The sequence below is a fragment of the Curcuma longa genome, chromosome 12 (assembly GCF_044706935.1).
Source record: "Curcuma longa cultivar G26 ecotype Majalengka, Jawa Barat chromosome 12, ITB_CL_G26_1.1, whole genome shotgun sequence".
NCBI classification, from domain to species: domain Eukaryota; kingdom Viridiplantae; phylum Streptophyta; class Magnoliopsida; order Zingiberales; family Zingiberaceae; genus Curcuma; species Curcuma longa.
Window position 1 is genome coordinate 1429205 of NC_133872.1, and position 13427 is coordinate 1442631.

The 13427-nt window shown below is 38.1% G+C and overlaps 1 pseudogene; it reads left to right on the top strand.

Moving 5' to 3' along the window:
* Positions 1-1762: 1762 nt before the first annotated feature.
* On the top strand, positions 1763-11327 carry LOC141843059 (formamidopyrimidine-DNA glycosylase-like; annotated as a pseudogene).
* Positions 11328-13427: the final 2100 nt, after the last annotated feature.

Here is a 13427-nt window from a genome sequence, read left to right on the forward strand (position 1 = left end):
TGCTGACTCATGTTAGCGACGTTTTTTACTTATTTAATCTTGCTGCTGACTCATGTTAGTCATGCTGCTGACTAATATATATGCACAAATAAAATTGACTCCTTTATTAAAGAACTATTTTTGTAGTCATTAATCTCTGGCTGCGGCTGTTATGGTCAGAGCGTGATCATCACGTTTCTGTACAGTGCTCAAAAACGTCACAATCCGGTCTGGTCCGGTCCAACATAACCGTGTGAATCTATGTGATTATTGAACCGAACCGATTCCGGTTTAATTTAAAATATCATTATTAAAGATTAGGAAAAGGGCACTCACCCGCCTCTTCTTCCCGCCTTGCTCCCGCCATGTCAAGCTTCTTCCTTTCCCCATTCTCGTCAAACCACAGCCTCGTGGTAACTAACCTTCTGGAGGCCAATTCAGACCTGTACCGCCGCCCCTTCTCGCCCGCGTCCACACTTCTTATCCTCCGCCGGAACACTACCTCCCCCATTTACATCACTTCCTCCTCTGCGTCCAAGAATGGCGGGCAGTTGAACCCCCAAATTCCGACACGCGCGTCACAGCAATGGATTTCGTCTTCCCCTGTTACAATGAATGCGGGATGGTTCTCGCCGATCGAGTAATTTAGCCCCTATAGGAGCTCCACAGAGTCGTCGTACCCGGCCCCAAGTCGTAGACCAACCCCTGGTCCGCCGCCTGCTCCGGGTGCAGGTGACCGGCGGCCATTGCTAGTGGCCCTCCGCCAACCGCCATTCTCCCCCGCCTCGTCAATTACCACGGCATTCATCGCTGTGATCATGAGCACCCATCCTACCTCGCCGGGGGATCACTCTGGTCGGACGGAGCGCACGAGAGCCGCCACCCCCGAAACGCGCGGACACACCATCGAGGTCCCCGACGCCACGCTGAATTCACGGTAACGTGGGTCTCTGCCATTAAGCCGTCGGGATCAAATTCCACGCGGAAGATTATGGCTGCCACAGCTCCCAATCACTTTAGCTCTTCGCGGAATTCGATTATGGACACAAGTCCACTCGACTTCCAGAAGACGATGAGGCCGTCGACGCGGAGAGACGTGAGGTTGGCTAGTGTTCTGGTTATACCGGCGGAGACAACCGGCGTTGGTTGATGTCGTCGGCCGATGAGATATTGGCGAGGGCGGAGGGAAATTGACGTGCCGCAAACGCGCATGCCGTTTCCGAGAAGAACCACAGCCGAGAAATCCAGCGTCGATCGTCCCTGCGCCGACGGCGGTGATCCACGGCGGAATATTCCCGATGCTTCCTGGCGAGGGACCGCCGTAGGATGGCGCCGGCGAAGTCGCGCCGATCGAGAGGGACAGGACGTCAATGCCGTCGGAGACTATGCACCCCTTGGCCCAACATGCTTATAGATCAGGCTATCCGCGCGAGGGGTACAGCCCCACGCGCAATGCCGCCAGCGAAGCCGGAGAGATTAGCTCCATCAACCGGCACGCCTGCTGTGGTCGAGGCCGCGTGGGTGCCGTGGCCGTCATGATCTCTAATTGACCAGATCGCACCGCCACGTTTGGTGTTATTAATGTCGAACGCGGCAGAATAGCCGGCAAATTAAGAACGCTCGTGCGCCAACAAGCTTTCGGTTGGAGCCGGAACCTTGTTCACACCGCCCCCGCCAATGGCGGGGCAGGGGACGGAGACCGCGGTCAGAGATGTTAAAACCGTATTTCAATAGGATGAGTAATCGGGTTTCGGATCGCGATTCCGTAGGATTGGGGTTCCGGTTAAGGCACCGACAGACGGACCGCGGGATAGCGAGCGCGAGATGCCAGAATTACCGGAGGTGGAGGCGGCGCGACGGGCGATCGAGGAGCACTGCGCCGGGAAGAGGATCTGCGAGTGCTCGGTAGCGGACGACCCTAAGGTCATCGACGGAGTCTCGGCGTCCGAGCTTGAGGTGACCCTCGTCGGCAAAACCATCGTCGCCGCCCTTCGTAAGGGCAAGAACCTATGGCTACGCCTCGATTCACCGCCATTCCCCACTTTCCATTTTGGTCGGTACTCTTTTCTTTTAGGATCCCACCTGTTTGATGAACTCTTAAGTTGCTCGTTCGTCTTCTGTGGTTCCAGGAATGACGGGCGCCATTTGTATCAAAGGCGTCGCTGTAACTAAATACGTGAGGTTGTGTTCTTGGTCTTCTGGATTGTCTTTTCGCTTGAAATAAAAGTTGAAAACATAACCAAGGTTTAAGTTGTTCATAGAACTACTTCAGTTGTCTTTAGGTCTTCGGTAAGCGACTCCGATGAGTGGCCTTCAAAGTACTCAAAGGTGTTTGTTAAAGTACGACTTTTACTCTCTTTTTTCTCAATGTTCTATTGTTTCTATTCCTCTTATTTTCTCTTTTCGTCTTCTTTGGTTATCATTTTGTCATATGAGGATTCATTTTTTATTTTTAGTAGAGATGTGAGTTGTGTGAAACCAAGTTTAAATTATGTGATAAAGTTTTGTGAAATTCCTCAAGGCCTAATCGTGCATCATACTAAAAGAAAAGCCTTTGGCTTGTATCTGGAGAAAAAGAATCAAAATGCTTAGTGAAGATTAGAGCTTCAAATTTGTCCAATTAAGTACAATCTTGTCTGTGCATTTGAAAGAGAAGAGTAACTTGTATGATTATGACTTCTTTCGCATGTTCATATGTAGTATATCCCAGTCTATATTCATTTTGTCTCAATATATCCTCGAGAACAAGTGAGCAATTATAAAATTTTCATAATTTTCATAATTGTGAATTAGTAATACCTAGAGCTTTCTCCTATGGTCTGAGTAATTGTGAAGTTTAGTGGGTTTTCTACTCAAATTAATTCTGTGATCTATAAATAATCTATCCTTTCTCTGCCACATCTGCAGCTAGATGATGGCGTGGAGTTCTGTTTTACTGATAAGAGACGTTTTGCCCGGGTTCGCTTGCTCAAAGATGTACATTCTGGCATTTCTTTCTTGAATGAAAGTGTTCTAGTTTCTTTATCATTACACTCCTTGTTCTTAAACAAGCATATTGCTTGGTGCAGCCACAATCTGTACCTCCAATTTCTGAGCTAGGCCCTGATGCCCTGTTGGAGCTTATGCCAGTTGATGAGTTCGTGGAATCCCTTAGCAAAAAGAAGATTGCAATAAAAGCCATCTTACTTGATCAGGTTATCTGAAGTAGTGACTTTTGTGTAAATGTTACTTGTCGTGTACTGTGATCTTCTATCATTGCATAATTGATATTCAAGAACATATTATTATGTACACATGCATATGAAATAACCACGCACAATATGTTTCTACTTAGTCTCCATTTGTTTCATGAAAAATCCCTTATGTCATAGTAATGGAAGCACTTAGGATCGCTAGAAATGGAAGGGGTGAATAGCAAACTTGCAAATAGAATTTAACTTTCTCTTGCTAAGATTTTAACAAGGACAAACACACATTAGTGAATAAAAATACCTGAACAAACAAACACAATCATACTAGACGAACACAATGATTTACTTGGTTAATAACTTCTAGGTTGCTATGTCTAAGGCCTATGCATATAGAGTCCACTATCTTTCTCATCTTCGGTAAAAGGTCGGAGGTGGAGAAACCTCTTATAATAGCAATTATAATAGTAGCAAGAAGTAAGAATAAAGTAAAAGCACTATGACAATGACAGCTCGTATGAGAAGAGTATAATTTTGTGTGTTCATCTTTTGCTTCAAGCCTCTTGGTCTCCTTTTATAGCTTAAACCTCAAACTGTCATATCTATTGACGTGACACATTTAGTTAATCAAAAAATCCTATCTAATCGATCGCATAATGCTGAGTCAACTGTCGATCTTATCCACGAACAAGTCTTCACTTATAACCACTGTTGATGTGGCAGTCTTTCAGTCAATTGGAGTCCTCTCTAGTTGATCAATCCACTCGATCAATCGGATCTCTAATCGCCTCTTCTGCATCTGACTTGGATCACGCTCCACGTGTACTCCCGGTCGACTAAATTTGTTTTCCAATTGCTCGGACCTCTTGCATTAATCGACTTCGAACTTGTTCAAAGATAAATAGATAAACTTGTGCATTGGTAGACTAGTTCTATTTTTGCGGTCGACCGGAGTTCCAATCGATCAAAACTAGTCTATTAAGATTGAGTCTGTCTAACCTAAGTTCTACCTTTTGTCCCGAATACAAGTCACTCAACTCACAATAACTTACCTTAAGCAGACTTCCTCTAGATTTCTTGTCCCTTAGATATATCGAGCCTTCTTACTCATTCCCTGTGTGTCATTTTCGCTCCATCAGTGTACTTTTCTATCAAATCTCTCATCTCTCGAATGCACTGAGCTCTTCAGCTCATTCCTCATGTCATTCTTCTCGCATGCTCATGCTTTCTACTGTACGAACAATTGTCTCCAATATTCCTTGTCCTTTCGGTCTATGGGTGTCCCATACCACCCTTCCCCGTATTACAACAGACCTTGAGTCATCGGATGGTCCTATGTGTTCTCCTAAGTCTCTGCACACTTAAACACACATATCAAATAACAAAACAAGGTCTAACGGAAACTCATTTGCTCAAACATCAAAATTGCAGTCAAACCACTTAGGGTACCAAATTTCTCCTCAACCATTCGGGGTACAAACATTATGTTCATATTTTCTCATGCATGTGAAAATAAGTTAAAAAGTATTTTTTTTGTATCTGGCCATTGATATAAAAATTATGATGACACATAGATCAAGCATATTTGATCATGAAGTTTAATATTGAGCTTATGCCATTAAGCTTTTCTAGCAGAATCATCCTATATTTAATTGAGGATTATCTATTTTCAATTTCGGTTTCGGCCAAGCATGACCAAAATAATGAAATATGTTAACATGATACTATATATTTTTATTTTATATGCATTTATAAGGTTTTAGATCCTTGCATTTTGTCTTTTATATTTTGTTAAATGATTATTCTAAAAATTCATTTTCATTATTTATATTCTCATAATACCAATGCTTTTGCATTTTATATTCGATCTATCTTTTATATTTTGTTAAACATGGCGAACCAAGTTGAGTCATAATGCAGATGGCTATATACTTCAAGTTTCATATTAGAAAATTTTATCATTGGGAATAACGCCAAGTTCCCTTTATTAAGTTTATGGCGCTAATTTTTCCTAACTGTTATGGTCCTCAGAAAACCCTTCTTGAGGATTGAAATTGTTTGGTGAGGCACATGGCATTGCTGATTTATTTGGCTCTCTTATTGTTATAATGACATTATGAAATCGGGCAGAATGTCGATTATCCTGCGAATAGTATTGATTCCATTGGTTCCACTACAAATGCCGGAAATAATCTTCTACAACTTGTTGATTCGGAAGAATACCATAAAATACGGAAAAAGAAAATAAATGGCACGATCAAAAATATTATTTATACAAAAAACTCTCTTAACATCAACTAAACAATTGTTTAAATAGACTTAAAATCCTAAGATATAAAAAAAGGAACAAATCTTAATAGAAAGAAAAAAATCCTAGCAGAAAGGAAAATTTTTTAACAGACTTAAAATCTTAAAAATCCTAAACGGATTCAAAATCAAAGAATGCAAAAGAGAAAAATAACTATAAAAAGATAAAATCTTCGGATCTTGTTGCATCAGTCGCTCCGGGTTGAAAAGAACTCGTTATCGAGTTTAGATGAGTGTCATCAACATGCACAAAATAAGGGCAGTCACTCCGGGTTGAAAAGAACTCGTTATCGAATTTATATTAGTGTCATCAACATGCACAAAATAAGGACTCAAGTGCTTAACATTAAAGACATCAGAAGTCTTCAAGTGACTAAAGATGCAACCTGTAAGTATTATTATTGATATTTTGTAATATCTCACAAGGTCTAAGTTTCTGATCTTTAAGCTTGTTATACTCGCCAACAGGAAAATGATCACGAGTTAATACAGTCCAAACAAAATCTCCAACATAAAAAAGAATCGTATGTTTCTTGTTTCCTGGATCATTGGAATGCACAACACCTAGATAGAATCGTCTATCCAATGGCCACCAAATCTTTATTCTGGAACCAACTAACTCTGATTTACTTGATTGATCTATTGGTGACCTACACTTTTCTAACTGAGCAATGCTTCTTCTTTTATGCTTTTTAGTTGAACTAGTTCTAGATTGATCATCTTTCTTTTTGTTGTCTTCTGCTAATGTTAATTTCTCTGAAGAGCTATCTACATCTTTCTCAACATGCAATGCATTAGAAACTTTTCTTCCTTTCTTGGATGAGCCGACATGTGCATAAGTGATGAGCATATCAGTATCAATTTTAGTCTTGTCATCCACAAACAAACTCTGTTCTAACAAGGACATATTGGATATCTCTTTGTGTTTCCCTTCTAACCTTTTGATAAATTCGAAATCGATCTTTTGATTTTTGGTTTAGGTGCAAGCATCTCAAACCCAATGGCATCACATTATCTTTTACTTGGAGATGATATTCCTTCTCAGTATTGATTTTACCATCTTGCTTTCCACTTCTACAATTCTGATCTGTAACTATTGCTTCTGTCTTGAGTTTGTTTAAAACTCCCTAAATTTATTTTTCTCACCACATCCAAAATGTCAAATTCACTATCAGTAGTTTCCAGATTAGCAAATGTCTTTTCCTTATCGTTTTGAATAGAACTAAAAAATGGAAGCTCTTTTCTGCCAACGACACCTCCAACTGGGGAATTCTCAGTGTTCGAAACTTGCAACACACCGTCACCAACTTCATCGTCAACTTCACCACCTCATCATCGTCATAAATTAGATTATCGACTATTTTGATATTGTCGTCTAAATCTTCTTTATAATAAAAAATTCCTTCCACCTCATCAAACCAATCAAAGAATTCCTCGGTTTGCAACGTACTAGAAAACTCGGGAAGTTCAATTGGAATTTGGAAATTGGATATCTGCGTACAGTTCATCTCAACCACGGTTCTTGCAATTGTGATAGTTTTGCAAAAGTGGAATCCAAATTAAGATAAAAGAACTTATGACCTTTAAGATCTTGTGTCACTAGATGCTAGAATAATTTAACGACTTGTCTCTGTAGATCTTTAAGTATCTCGTCTCTGGTGCTACGATCACAATGTGAGGCTTCCTCAGCCTGAACCTGTTTATCATGACCTCGATCACGATCACGACGACCATCCATGAGATCTAATCGCTCTGATATCAACTAATATCGGATAGAACAACGATTATCCTGCGAACAGTATTAATTTCATTGGTTCAATTGTGAACGCTAGAAATAATTTTCTAAAACCTGTTGATTCTGAAGAATACCAGAAAATAGAGAAAAAGAAAATAAACGATACAGCCAAAAATATTATTTATCCAAAAGAACTCTCTTAACATCATTTAAATAATTTTTTAAATAGACCAAAAATCCTAAGATATAAAGAATGAAAAAAAAATCTTAACAGAAAGAAAAAAATCGTAACAGACTCAAATTCTTAAAAATCGTAAACGGATTTAAAATCATAAACGGATTCAAAATCTTAAAATGCAAATGACAAAAAATAACTAAAAAAAAGATAAAATCTTTGGATCCTCCTGCATCACATTACCTCTTGAAAAAATATCTTGATTTATATTTCTTGGCTATGCTATCTTCATCATCATTGAGACATTTGTTCCAACTATTTATGGTTGGCTACATGAATCTTTCATGATACACTAAGAATATCAGCAGAATATGTAAACTATATGACAAATAGACAATCTCAAAATAACTGTGACTGACTAATACGAAATGTGCAATTCAGTAGATCATGCCATTGTTTTAATATTTCCCAAGACGTGGTTGCTATACATGCTGCAGTTTCCCTCTAGTGGCTATATCACCTGTTTTCATCTTTGACTTTGTTATCTTTACTTTATCCCCATGTTGGGATTTTTTTTTTATTTCTTTGCAAGACTTGTTCCACTTTGGTACATGGGCCCATACAAGATTCCAAGAATCATTCCTATTTGTTTTACCTTCAATTGCTGTTTGTCTTTATACAATTAGACTATTTTCACTTGGAATTCATGTTCTTTCCACAGGGCTTTATTTCAGGCATTGGGAATTGGATTGCAGATGAAGTTCTTTACCAGGTTATCATGCAACTTTTCTATATCATTGCTCATATCTATTTATGCTTGTGATCTTTTTCATTTGATTGCTTGATGCCATATAGCTGTTGGTAGGCATCTATACGATGACACAGCCTTATCTCAGATGTAATTTATGTGCAGAAACGAAACACAAAGAAAGAATATCAAGATGGGAATTTGGAAGAATACCATAGACTAACAAGGATGCAAGGATGTATAGTGTGTTCTTTAATTATGGTTGTAATAGTAGTTGTGGGGGATAACAAAAGTCTCTGTGGTGTTAACCACAATCTTTCTCATCAGAAATACAGAAAGTTAATGTTCAACTTTCATTGCAAAGGAACTACTTCTGAAAATCCTAGGAGAATCATGGTTCATAAATGTGCATGTTAGCAACCACATATTTTGTGTGCGTGTGCATCTAGGAGTAATAATATCTTTCACAAGTTATACCATTATGATGCATCCTTTGCACAAACCATTAAACATAGTGACCTGGAGACTAAGACTACAGACAAATTTATGGCATACCTATGAAATTCCATATTTTTTGCATCTAATTTTAGGATAAAAAAACACAAGTTGGAAGAATTACATCTGATGGTAGTTCAAAACCTCTTCTATTTTTTTTTTCTAATACAGGTTCATTGCAAAATTATATCTACTTGAAATCATTAGGGAAGAGTCATTAGGAATAGTTTGTGATTAGACTCTTAGGGTATTTGATGTCTTTCTACACCTGTAATGATATGCGTGTGTAGTGAAAGACATAGCATGTTTCCCCCCCTAATATTCAGTCTTTGACCACACCAGGATAATCCTGGTATCTTTCATTCGTGCCATGCATGTTGTATAACTTTATCGTAGAGTTTATATTTTCATGTGTGAGATTTCTTTATTTGAAAATGCATTAGTATGACATTCTAGGTGTCTGTACTGTTTTAGGCAAAGATTCATCCCCTTCAAATTGCTTCAAGCTTGACAAAAGAGAGTGGCAAGTCGTTATACAAATGCATCAGAGAGGTAATGTAGAATATAATTTCTCCAGTTGACACTTTTGTGTTTGTAAAAGACATTTGTGATTAGTAAGAACAAATGCAAAAAAAAAAAAAAAACACTATAGGTTATCAAACATGCGGTTGAAGTTGATGCAAACTCCAGCTGCTTTCCAAAAGAATGGTTGTTTCATTTGCGTTGGGGCAAAAAGTCAGGCACAATCAATGGTAAGACACCCTTTTTTTCCCTTGAACATCTTGATCTACCTGTCAATTTGGTTACAGGTAACTGAGAGGTCCTGGTAATTATACCTGTTCGTAGTCATTCCCCCATTGTGCAGAGAAAACTGGAGAGCATTTCTATAAATGGGTGAATTCTTGACGGCCGCTTACTAAATTTCAGCTTTAAAGAGTGTCCTTCTGAAGCATCAGTTTGTACTTTGAGTTATTCAGTTTTATGCACTTGCCCCATTGCCCGGTGCCCCGGTGCCTCTTCCTAAGTTTGTTACAAGTGGATTAAATCTCATTAAAATAATCAGTGATAGTGAACAGTTATCGAATTTACAAAAAGCCAAATAATGATATGCCAGTTACAAGTTTGCAATGAGTATCCATGATGATAATGTGGTTCATTTTCAGCTTTTTTTTTTATTTAACTGCTTTTACTAATCAAACCTTAAATTCTTTGCTAATCAAATTTAGCATCTCATTAAAATTTTAGAAGCATATTGTAATGTTTTCTTCTATATTTCCTATTATGAGGATATATTTACCTTTTGTTTGGATGTTTTTCTCTTATTAGCGGCATACCCTCACAACTATGCACAGAAACAAAAAAAAAAATGCAAAGTTTCATGTTAGACTAATTTTGAATCATAAGTAACGTCACCTTCTATTTGACAGGAAAGAAGATTGAATTTATTACAGCCGGTGGCAGAGTAAGGTCCTTGCTACTTTATATATATATTTTTGTAACTTATTTGCTCTCTTAACTCTGTGTCATGGTCAGAATTCGGCTTATGTACCGGAGTTGCAGAAGTTAACTGGGAGACAGTTGGAAGGGGTCTTAGGAACGAAGCGAAGAAAGGAGATGCCCAAAGAAAATGTCAACAGGGAAGAATCGGGAAATGAACAAGAGGAAAACGATAAAACTTTTGAAGAAAGTGAGTCTATCGAGTGCGTCAGGAATCATCGATGGAAGACCTCTACGAGGAAGAATGATAGAATTCACGGTAAAAGGATGACAAAGAGACAAATAACTATAAGCTCATCGAATGAGAGGTTGGAATCTAGTCAAGCCAACAAAAAACAGAGAAATAAAACTTAGATCCATGCAGCATGATACTACCAACTATTCTACTGCTTGGAAGTCATTCTTTCTCAATTAAAGTGGCTTCTTATTTTTGTTCTAGGTGTACGGTGGCTGTGCTGGAGTTCCTCAGCACACTAATTTGTAAATAGTAAATTCTCTAAGCATGCATGCCTGCTACTACGCCATGATTGTAAATTTGTACGCTCGTTTACAGGAGATAATCTAGTTGATGTATCCCTTCCTGAGCTATTTTACTAACGCATGTTTGATGTTACAGTGAGGAAATTAAGGATCAATGTAGTTTGCAGCTCCTTACTGAGCATGAGGATTCTGTCAGACTTGCGAATTGGTTGGTAATCTGGAAAAGCCTCTTCCTGAACAGCGAAGACCACTTACCTCATCACACCAAAAGAAAAGGAGGAAAAAAAACACGTCCCCGGGATTTGCCGGTGTAAGAGCAACAACGAAGCATGTTATAGATGTTTTTAATTTCTTCCTATTTCTTCCTATAGACCATTAATCTGTACTCGTTTACAATGTCCACTTTAGGCTTCTCAAATACAATAGACTATTCAGGAAAACAACACATGTCATTGGACGTGGAGACGAGACGGTGGTCAACGGCGTGGAGCAGGAAGCGGCGACCTCAACGGGCGCGCCTCGGTTGGCCCGACAAGGTGACCTCTCTCTACCCCTCCCGCATTTATCGCTAATTCATTCACGCCTTTATATTTAATTAATCGAGTCGGGATTATACATAGTGGATGTACCTGGGACTCGAAAAGTCTGCAAGCTTTTTGTGGTAGGGCATCAGACTTAATTTGAAAAGATGGAGAAGGGGGTAATGATTTAGAACTTGAGATGCATACTCTTATTGGGATTGATTCAGTCTTCAAAGACTCACGATGCTCTTCACTCCCTCTATAAATATGCCCGTCTGGGTTTTCCATTTCCACTGTGTTTAATTCACTGCGCTGCTCTGCTCTGCCTCTACTGCTCTACAGTGTTAGTGTGGGTTGGTTATGTTGATGGCCTTCTTTGTAATCTTCCACAGCTTTCTTGAACTGCAATATCCCTCCCAAATTCTGTCTATCTAGCTTTCTTGGTGTTGCGCTTGTTTGCAAATGGCAGTTCAATAAAGCTGTGGGAAATCACAGAGAATGGTGGCCAAAGATTGAGCCTTTATATCTCTCTTTTCATTTTTCAGGTAAGTATAAGTACAACGTTAGTTGTGGGGGTTAGAACTTCATGAAATGATTGCTCCCTACTGCTGTTCTTGATAGAGAACCGACGCGTTACTTACCATGCCATATAGCATTTTCCCTCTTAATTATTCTCTTGAGGTGCATATGCATGAATGGGCTAATGAGGCACTTATTTCATGTTTCGTTGTTAATTATTTCTTACCCGGGCATGGAATATGTGCTAAAGATAGCCAAAAGGATTTACTTACTTAAATAATGTGATGGTGAAAATTAATGAATGCCATAGACCATGTGCTTTTGACTTCTGAATGGAATTAGGCATTCCCTCAGAAGCCAACATTTTTTTAATGTTGGTACAGTGAAAAAATTAAAATAAATCTACTATTAACTTAAAAAAGAAATTTATAATTGTTTACGCATCTAAATATAAGGATTATTAGGGTGTCATTATATCTTCTACTTGAATTGACATTTTTGTGAAAAGAAATTTATAATTGTTTTGATCCATTCGTCTTAGTTGCTAATAATTTTACCCTTTCAAGCTTATAAATTTTCTTTATTAGTTTATGATTTTAAATTTGAAATACATTAGTCATAATTATAATCACAAATCAAGCTCATATTTAGCTGGCCATTACATATTTTTTTCTAATTCAATAATTTATTAAATGTATTAAGCATGTTGGTTGTTATTATTATTAATTTTTATTTCTGTACCTCATTGAATATAAAATTATTTTTCATTTGTGATGAAAGTAAAAAAAGAGTTAATAGTACCTATATTATTCAAACTTTTAACCTTTATTCAAAAGTTTTTTGAATCTTAGTTAGACTAAATAATTATTAATTATTATTATAATCACCCTCACATGTTTGTATAATTAACATTGAATTGAAAGTGATGTAAATGGTATTGTATCTTTCTTGGATAAAGGGGCTATGGTGGTCCTCGCACTAAATTTTTATTATTCTATCTAAAATATAATGAAAATCTTGTCAATTGCCTTCAAAAAGACAGACACTACTAATTACCACCACCTACCAATGTACCAATTTAAGCATAGCGTGAACATGGTCTATCCTCGCAAGGCAACCTTAGCATCGATTGGCAATAATCATCTTAGGGAAGTGGTCCTCCAAGGCCAATAAACTCGAGATATATGCAATTGACAACGACGGAGAAGTTTGCCCATTGATACATGTGATAGCAACCTTATCTCAAGTCAAGCATAGCGTGAACTAAAGTGGTCTATCCTCGCAAGGCAATTTTAGACATTGATGGACAAGTATCATCAAGTATGTTAGAATGAACTAAGAAGTTGTCCTCCAAGGCCAATAAACTGCAAAATGCCTTATGATCTTCAATCTCCTTGGATAGTTTGCTTATTGATTACATGTGATAACAACCTTATCTCAAGTCAAATTGTAGATCGAAATCGTACTGACACTAAAGGGTCGACTTCTCAAGCTAAGTTAGTACTACGACACTTCTAGTGATCTCAGTTTTCATATTACTCGTTTTAGTTTAGCCCTCTAAACTCTTTACCTTCTTGTTGTACCTAATCCTTCCATGACCCAACGATATCTACATTATTATTTTTAGGATTCATGACCATTAAATTGTCATTAATGACTTGGCAATTGATATTGAAATGATTCAGGATTTATTAAAATTACAGATTCTTATGATTAGTTGCATGCTTTGCTTATTTAAGTTGAGAATCCTCACATATAAGCCAATAATTAAATGAATTTTATA